Source organism: Rousettus aegyptiacus, unplaced genomic scaffold (genome assembly GCF_014176215.1).
Source record: "Rousettus aegyptiacus isolate mRouAeg1 unplaced genomic scaffold, mRouAeg1.p scaffold_m13_p_3, whole genome shotgun sequence".
NCBI classification, from domain to species: domain Eukaryota; kingdom Metazoa; phylum Chordata; class Mammalia; order Chiroptera; family Pteropodidae; genus Rousettus; species Rousettus aegyptiacus.
This window is the reverse complement of record NW_023416306.1, coordinates 116665949-116675598: the sequence shown is the minus strand read 5'-3', so window position 1 is coordinate 116675598 and position 9650 is coordinate 116665949.

Sequence of the window (9650 nt, the reverse complement as noted above, 5' to 3'; positions counted from 1 at the left end):
CATCAGTCATGATCTAGTTAGGAAAACAAAAACCTACATACTTACCTACCATCTTTGTGTCTTAGAAAAAGGCCTGGGAGATCTTTCCCTTGGGCTTCCTTTGAATCCCTTTCCATATCAGGTCCAAGAGGTCCCTGAGTCCTAACAGTTCCAGCCTCTTGGCTCAAAGTCCACCAGTGAATTTTGCTCTGGATGGACCTGGGATAGCTGGAGTTCAGGGGATAAAGCCAGCTGAATAATGCAGTAAAGTAGATTATTCATAAGAAATGAAGTACTCTCAGATCTTTCTATTGCTCACAGCTTGTGTTAAATGGTTCTATTGAACACAGAAGAAACCCAGTTATTATCTCCTCTTGGACACACCTGCTTTCTCACGGCACTGCACAAAGTTCATGGAGAAAGGCATGATTCACCTGCCCGTCAGGCTCTGGCTACATGACTGAGACAGCTGTTTAGGGCATATATTAAATGTACATACATCAAATAAATAAGTTAAATATTTCTATTATATATACACAAAAAGGTGAATGTAGTTAATCAGAGGGAGAGAAGAAGGTGTGGTGGGAATTACATAGTAGGTTGGTAGTCCTGTTAAAGAGTGGGCTGAGAACCAGGAGAACCCTGGCAGCAAGGAGCTGGAAGTAATCTATACAGTAGTTCCCACTTATGCACTGGGATACGTTCCAAGACGCCCAGTGGATAGTACAAAACCTTATTGTACTGTTTTTTAAAATATGTACATACCTATGATAAAGTTTAATTTATAAATTAGACACAATAAAAGATTAACAGCAGTATAAAATAGAACAATCATAACAGTATACTGTAATAAAAGTTATGTGAATGTGGTCTCTGTTTCTCAAAATGTCTTTTGAATTGTTTATTTCTGGAATTTTCCATTTAATATATTTGGACTACTGTTGACTGCAGGTAACTGAAATGACAGAAAGCAAAACTGAGGAAGAAGACTATTATAATTATTTCATTTTATTGAAATATTGCCTGCCAATCATGAAAAATGATTTAAGGAAAAATCGTGGAGGGGCCATCTTATAGAGACAGTGATCTCTGAAGTATTTGGAATATTTTAGCTACCACACCCTCCGACTTTCATGAATCCTGATTTTAAGACTACATTCATTGACTCTTTAACTCAAAAAACATTCACCGAGTTTCTACTAAGGGGCAGGCCCTGAACTAGGCACCAAGGACATGAGAAGGACTAAGGCCTGTTCTCAAGGAGTTCAAGTCTAACCACACAGTAAATGAAAAATAAACAGGAGATTATAACGCAGTGGCAAGAACCACCACTGGGGTAAGTGCAGGGTATTGTGGGAGCACAGGGAGGGGCAACTAATCCAGTTTTAGGATTGTGGATCAAGAAGGGCTTCCTGGAGGGAGTGGCTTTAAGCTAAAAGATAAAAACTAGGAGTCAGCCAAACAGACTCAAGGTCTCAGGGGCAGGGGTGGAGTAAAGCAGTCAGGAACTGCAAGTCATTCAGGTGGCTAGAGATCAGAGCAGGAGGGAGCAAGTAGTGGGGGGGGGGGGAGGGAAATGAGGCAAACACTAGGGAGTGAAGGTTTTAGATGGCAGTCTAAGGAGTTTGGGCCACAACCATCTTCAGGCATCTGTTTCCTCAAAGTCTTGGATCACAGTCAATGCCAGTGCTTAAAGTTGATTCTATTTTGCAGAACCGAACAGACTTCATGTGATTTGAGAAGCACTGAAAGTACAAATAGTTCTCTATCCTAGAGGCCAGCTTTGGGTCTACCACTTTTTCAGTAGTACAGCCAAAAAGAATTTGATTGCACAGTGCTCCCAGCTTGCCTTGGACTGCATAGATTAGGACTTGTCTTCAGACTCTAGGAGAGCATGTAGGTAGGCTGAGTGCTTGTCATAGCAAGAGTGTTCAGGAAATGCTTGAGATGGAGTAATGTATGAATCTGTGAGAATGTGAAAAAGAGCTCTGTCATTCTTCACCAAGGTAGAGGGAGGATCAAGATTAGAAACACAGGGAAAATGAAAGACTGATTTTAGAAACATATCACTTACATTCCATATATTTGAGGATTTTCTAGTTACTTTTTGGTACTAATTTCTTGCACAGTTCCAGCGTGGTTAGAAAAGAGACTCTGATTTTCATCCTTTGCAATTTGTTGAAACCTGTGGACCAGCATTTGGTCCATACTGATAAATGTTTCACATTCATAAATGTGTAATCTGGGGTGTTGTGGCACATTGCTTTATATAAGTCCATTAGGTCAAGTTTGTTAATCAGTTGGTTGAATCCACATTCTTGGTAATTTTTTTGTTTGTTCTATAAATTACTGAGGGAAGTGCGTTAAAATCCCCCATTATGATTGTGGATTTCTCTATTTCTCCTTTTAATTCTGTCTATGGGTGTTTTGAGGAGAGGGGCTATTTACATGGAGGTGTGCAGGAGGTACGAAACCATGGCAACTTTAGGGTACTTAGATTCCCTTAAGCTTGAATGAGTGAGGTCAGGGAGAGATTGCTGGAAACAGGAGACAGAAAGAGCTGTATGGAAAGGGCTGCCTGCCAGGAACTGTCACATTTGGTGACACCACAGGGAAGGAATCAGGAGACTTAACACTTCAGCCTTGCTCTTCTCCCACCCTCCAATTTTCTGTGGGTGCGCCCTGCCCTCTCAGGCAAAGAACACAACAGGAGGCCAGAGAACAAGGAGCCCTGTGTAGGGTCCACACTGGCCAGCTTCTGGGGTACAGGACAAGACAGAGAAGGGTGTAGAACAGATCTGAAGGGGCAAATGGGAAATATCCACTAGAGGAAGTAACTAATTCCACTTCCTGACTTGAAAGGTACTGAGCCCCAGAGGGGAAAGCCTTGGCTGGGAAAAACAGTGAGTGAGATGCAGAGCTGGCCTTGGGTGACAGTCCATACTCCACTTTCTGATTAAAGGATCCCTCTTTTTTTACAAGGGTGACTCAAATATTGACAAAAATTGGTCTTTGAATTAGCTGAAATTGCCTATTTCTCATCTATAAATAGCATATTCTACAGCTACTCATACTTGACAAAGGAGTCAAGGTTCTCACAGTTTATAGGAGCAATAGCTCAAACAAAAAAACTTGCAAACGTGTATAGATATGCAAACATAACTGGACTGCAGAATCTGTCTGAAGTTCTGCAGTGAAGCTCAGCTGCTCATACACTTTTTCTGGGAGGTGTCCAGCTGTGGCACAATAAGGAAAAAGGAAGCAGCCCCATCCAGAATCCCAGCTCAGCCCCTTGCCTTTAGTGAGTTGACAAATTACACTCCCATCTTCTTAATGCAGAAATATCTGAGCATTGACTCACAATTGCTTGGGTGGAAAAATCCTCCAGGAAATTTAAAAAGTCATGTGGTCTTTTAAACTGTTTTAAACTGGACTGCAGAACTGGCTGGCTAAGAAAAGAGTATCTCAATGAGACCCTTTTTGTATATATTAATTGAGCTACAAATTCAGAATGAAAGATCAAGGATCATGGTAACTGACTCTCAGTTTGCTTACATATTTTAAAACTTTGCCTCCTTTATGCAATAAGGAGGAGTAATAAAGCTTCCATCAAGAAAACCATTAAAAGTCTATCATCGATTAATCTCATGTAGATATTAGCATTATCATGATCATTTAAAACTAAAAACTCTAGGGAATCCTTGTTCAGATTCCTAATTCTTCAATCATTCAGTCAGTCAGTACATAAATGTGCCCTGAGACCCCATGTTTACTGATGTGGGAAGGCAGAACAAAGAGTAAGAAGGTATTTTATTTGTCTGAAAATGTGTTCTTTGTTGAAAGATATTTATATATATATATATGTATGTGTATATATATATATACATACATATATATAAAATTATAAATTAACCATTTTTTTCTTCAGGATTTTTCAAAATATTATTTCATTTGTCTTTTGCCTTCCATTGTTTTTATTGAGATGTCATCTATTAATCTTGTTTTACTTCTTTGAAATAAATATGTGTTTTTCTTTGGCTACTTTTAAGATTTAAAATATCCTCCTTAGAGTTCTTAGCATGTCTTGAATTGGTGGCCTTAGTTTTGGAACATTCTTGACATTATCTCTTCAAAGGTTTCTTCTGCCCCATTTCCTCTCTCTCTCTCTTCTTCTGGGAGTACAATTTCACAGAGAATTTTTTCTAAAAGTCTTTTATGCTTCCACCTGTATTTTCCATTATTTTTCTCTCCGTGCTTGATCTATTGACTTATTTTCTTGTTCTGTTGTTAAACTCATCAATAGTGTTTTTAATTTCAATTATTGTATTTTTCAATACTAGAATCTTCATTTGGTTATTTTCTACATATTTCTATCATCAGCTGATATTCTACAGGTAGTGATCTCTTTTCTTGAATATAATAATTGCATTTAAAAAGTCCGTGTTAAATAACTCCAATAACTGGATCTCCTGTGGGCCTACTTCTATTGCCCATTTTTTTTTCTCTTGGTTCTCAGCCATTTGGTCTTGTTACCTGTTATGTCTGGTAATTTTAGATTGAATGTTAGATATTATGTGTAAAAATCATACAGATATGGTCAGGCTCTAGTTAACAGTAATACCCTCAAAGGAATCTTCCTTCTAGCAGGCAATTGTGGTAAGGAGAAACACCATAATCTAGGATGATTTAAATGGAATTTTAGCACAGGCAACAAAAGCAAAGATAGACAAATGGGACTACATCAAACTCTAGAAGTTTCACTTATCAAAGGCAGAGTGAAAAGGTAACCAATGGAATGGGAGAAAATATTTACAAATCATAATTTTGATAAGGGGTTAATATCCAGAATGTATAAAAGACTCTTACAACTCAACAACAAAAATATCAAATAATCCAATTTAAACTTGGGCATAGATTTGAATAGATATTTCTTCAAAGATGCTATACGAATAGTCAACAAGCATATGAAAACATACTCAGTATCACTAATCATAAAAGCGCAAATCAAAACTACATCCAGACATTTCCTCCCACTCATTAAGATGACTAATATCAAAAAACAGAAAATAACAAGCATTGGTGTGGATATGGAGAAGCTAGAACTCTTGTAAATTGTTGATGGATTGTAAAATGGTGCAAACACTTCAGAAAATGGTATGTCAGTTCCTAAAAAAATTTAAAATATAACTACCATATGATCCATCAATGCCACTTCTGGGTATATATACAAAAGAACTGAAAGCAGGGTCTTGAAGAAATATTTGGACACTCCTGTTCATAGCACTAGCCACAATACGAAGAGGTGGAAGCAACTCAAATGTTCATCAACAAATGAATGGATAATCAAAATGTGGTATATACATACAATGGAGTACTATGCAGCCTTAAAAGGGTAGAAAATCTTGTCACATGCTACAACACGGATAAAACTTTAGGGCATTATACTATGTGAAATAAGCCTGGCACAAAAGGATAAATACTATTTGACTTCACTTATATGAAGTATCCAAATTAGTCAAATTAATATATATAGAAAGAAGAATAGTGATTACTAGAGGCTGAGGGCAGAAGGCAAAGGGGAGTTGTGTTTAATGAGTATACAGTCTCAGTTACACAAGATGAAAAACTTCTGGAGATCTCTCTCACAACAGTATCAAAATATTCAATACTAGTGAACCATACTCGTAAAAATGGTTAAGATGATCAATTTTATGATGTGTTTTCTAGCATAATAAAGACTTTTTAAAACATCCTATGCTGTTCCAACATTTACAACTTTATAAGATAAATAATTATGATAATGATAACATCCACAACCATGTCAGCATGAATAAAAGTCTCCATTGATTGAGTACTTAAAAACAAACGAAATTAGGTTTCGGTCTTTGTTTAAGTGTTGGTCTATTTCCTATTTACCTTTACTCTTGGGGTATAGCCCTTCAAGGGTCACAACTGAAAACCGAAGGTGTTAAAGGAGTCCCTTCGTCCTTGGTGGCCCTGGAACCTCCAACCCTGTGAGACGGCCAGGAGATCTGCTCAGAGTCTCAGGCTGTCTTCTACCACATATGAATCAGCAAATGCCCCAAAGGAAAAAGTGACACTTTGTCAGGCTCACCTCTCTGAGCTTCTCTTCTCTCCAAGTTCTTGATCCCTCAAATCCTTGCTGCCTTGATGCTGTCAGATATTTAAAATATTTCATTCAGCTTTTCTAGTTAGTCCCAAAAGTGTCTCCACTTTTCCAGCTATAGTCCACTATATCTAGAAATAGAAATCCTTGAGAAATTTTAAAAGATTGAATAGAGAGCCCTTCTTAGTGGTGGTTTAGATTACAGGCTAATGTGAAATTGAATATGTGGGATTTGAGCTGGAAGACCCTAGTTTGAGCCCAGTCCTTCCTATAAACTGTGAGATGCTGGGAAAGCCTCAACCCCTGGGAAGATTAGAGATACATTTGTAGTGTGTGGATAGCATGTATATAGGCAGGTCATGATGTGCATTTTGGCCTCATCGTTGGTTCTATTTTACCTCCATTTCTATTCGTCTTTCACCTTTTGCATCATTTTAATATCTGTTCCTCTGAAACATCATATTTCATTGTTAGTAATCTTAAATTTTTTTCTAGAACAAAGAATTATGTTAATTGACTTATTCATTATTCATTTATTAAAATAAAAATGTTCACTCCCTGAACCTGTTTTCTCATCAATTAAATTGGAATAATGATCCCTCATTTGATTTGCCAGATTGAGGTTCAGATTATATGAGAAAATGTGTATGAAAGTGCTTTGTAAAACATGTACCCGCATGATTAATTTATTTGAATCTGGGAGACACGTTCAGTATCTTTTTCTCTTTTTTCTTCATATCCTGTTCATTAGCACTGTTTGTCAATTTAACCTCCTACATTTCTGACAAATCTGTCCACTTCTATCTTTACCAACATTTTCCTCACTGAGCCACCATCATCTCTTGCTTGAACCATTATGACAGTCTCTTACCGGTCCTCTCCACTTTTGCTCCCTCTAAATGATTTTCCCTATTTCAGTTAGTGTGGTATTTTAAAAATGTAAATCTGATTGTAACTCCCTTGCTTAAAATACTATTCAATAGCTTCCCAGTGTTCTGAGGATAAAATTCAAAATCTTTAACTCTGCAAGATTTAGCCCTTGCCTTACCTCTCCCCCTCATAATATGTGCTCCAGTTTGATGGCTTTCCTTCAGTTGCTCCTTGCCCTAGGGCCTTTGCACATGCTGTTCTCGGTCCTCCCACCCCACCCTACCCTTGCCCCATTAACCTAGCTAACTCCTATTTATCCTGGCTTAAATATCCTTTCTCAGGGAAGGCTTTCCCGACCTCCACACCTAGGTCCTAGAACCTGAAACCTCTCCTTTATAGCAAATAAGTAATTGACAGTGTAAGCACTTAGTACTGTCTGTTTCCCAGGCTCCTCGGTGGCAAGGACACATCTATATAATTTATTATCATATTACCAATGCCTAACCCAGTTCTTGATACATAATAGTGCTCAATAAATAATTGTGGCATGAATGAATAAGTGAATCATTCTTTGGTATACATATCTGAAAATTTGCTTTTCTGTCAGAAGCTGGAGAATTGGAAGGTGTGGGTTCAACAGGAAGCAGGATAGACCTTTTGGTCACTCCTCTTTCCATCCTTTTCACATTTCCCATTTGCCTTCCCCAGCTCAACCAAAATACAGCAGTATCTCTCTCATCATAGGCTCCCCGCAAAGTGCCCCAACTGAAATACTGCTAGATCATGGGTATTTGTGAAGCTCCATCAGAATTATATCAGAAAAGAGGATATTCTCTTTGCTAGTATCAGAAGTAGAACCAACCTCCAAAAGGGGAGCCAGCCCATGATCTCCCCAATGCCTACCCATGGGGAGCTCACAGTGGTGAAACCAGTCTTTTTCTTCCCTTCCAAAGTTTAAAAAATATATCTTAACACATAATATATGCTTGTGTTACAAAGATACAAAAGTATATGCAGAGGGGAAAAAGCCTTACCCCTAAGCACTGAATTTCTTTATCCAGAAGTCATAACGTTCCAAAAAATTCTATATAAACACAAATAAATTCATATATGTTCTCCTCCATGCACCCCACTTTATACAAAGGTAGCTTATTCTTTACACTTAACATGCTTATTCTGTTGTGGCTGCCAGCCCCCAAAAGACACACGAACCACCAGAATTCAGTGAGTTATAGGAAACACTCTTTATTCAGCCAGCTGGGTCTGCTAGGGGTACGCAGACCCCAAATTAAGCAGCCCCAAAATGTAGAGGTACAGGGTTTTTAAGCCCAAAATCCCATTCTTCATTTTGTCTAAACACAAAGGTCTATCCTTCTTCTATTCATTACCTGTCAACTCACAGGTCAGGTGCATAAGCGGGGTTACAGAAGCAGAAAGCTTATTTAGAATGTTATGTTCCTATAATCAAAGGCCTATGTGCCCATAGCAATAGTCAAACAGTAATTTCCAGTAAAAGTCAATTTTTCAGCCACCACAATTCCATTTAACAATATAGCTTGGAGGCTGTTTTATATCAGTTTATATCAAGCTACTTAATTCTTTTTCACACTTGCATAGTATTCCTATGAATGCATGTCCCATAACTTTTCTATCTGGTGCCTTATTTAGGGACATTTAGGTTGTTTCCAATATTTTGCTGTTATAACTATCAGTGCAATGGATATACTTGCATATATTTATTTTTACCCATGTTAGCTTATTTGCATAATAGACTATCTAGAATTGGAATGGCTGGTTCATAAGTATAAACATTTAAAGTTTTGATAGATATTACTTAATTTCCCTCCATAAAGCTGCAGTAATTTACACTCTTACTAACATTATAAGAGAGTAACTATTTTCCTACATCATCGCTAACTGAGAAAGTTGTCAAACTATTTTATCTTTACCAGTCTGATAGGGTAAAAAAAAAAAAAATGATATCCTGGGGTGGCTTATTTTGCATTTTATTAAATGTATGTAAGAGACATTTGAACTTTCTTTTCTGTGAACTATCCATCAGATTCTGTCTTCATTTCTATTGATTTTTTGTTTCCTTATTGATTTGCAGGTATCTTTTACATTAAGAAAATTAATGCTTTGTGATATCAGTTTCAAACATTTTCCCACAGTTTGTTGTATATCCTTTAAATTTGTTTATGAGTTTTTCCATGTAAAAATTTTTAAGGAATCAAATTTATTAATCTTTTCTTTATGGCTTTGAGGTTTGCATAGTATTTTAAAGGGCCTTTCCAGGCTAAATTAAAAATATGTCTCTTTTCTTTTCTTCTAGTTCTTTCAATATTTAACTTTTTACATTTAGAGTTTTGATTCATATGAAACTTATTTTGGTGTATGGTGCAAGGTAGAAAACCAACCTTTTTTTTTTTTGGCAAGCTAGTTATCCCAAAGCCATTTACTAGTGAACCCTTATCTTCCTTACTGATTCAAAGTCCACAGTTAGCACATGCTTAATGCATACATTTTGGTCTATGTATTTTTTTCAATTACAGTAATGTCATATTATGTTTTAATACCTAAGAAGCCTGGTCATATTACACTCCCCTTTTAGAAATTTCCTTTTGAACCTTAGAATCAGGTTTTCTAGTGTCAGAGAAAAAACTTGTTGGCATTT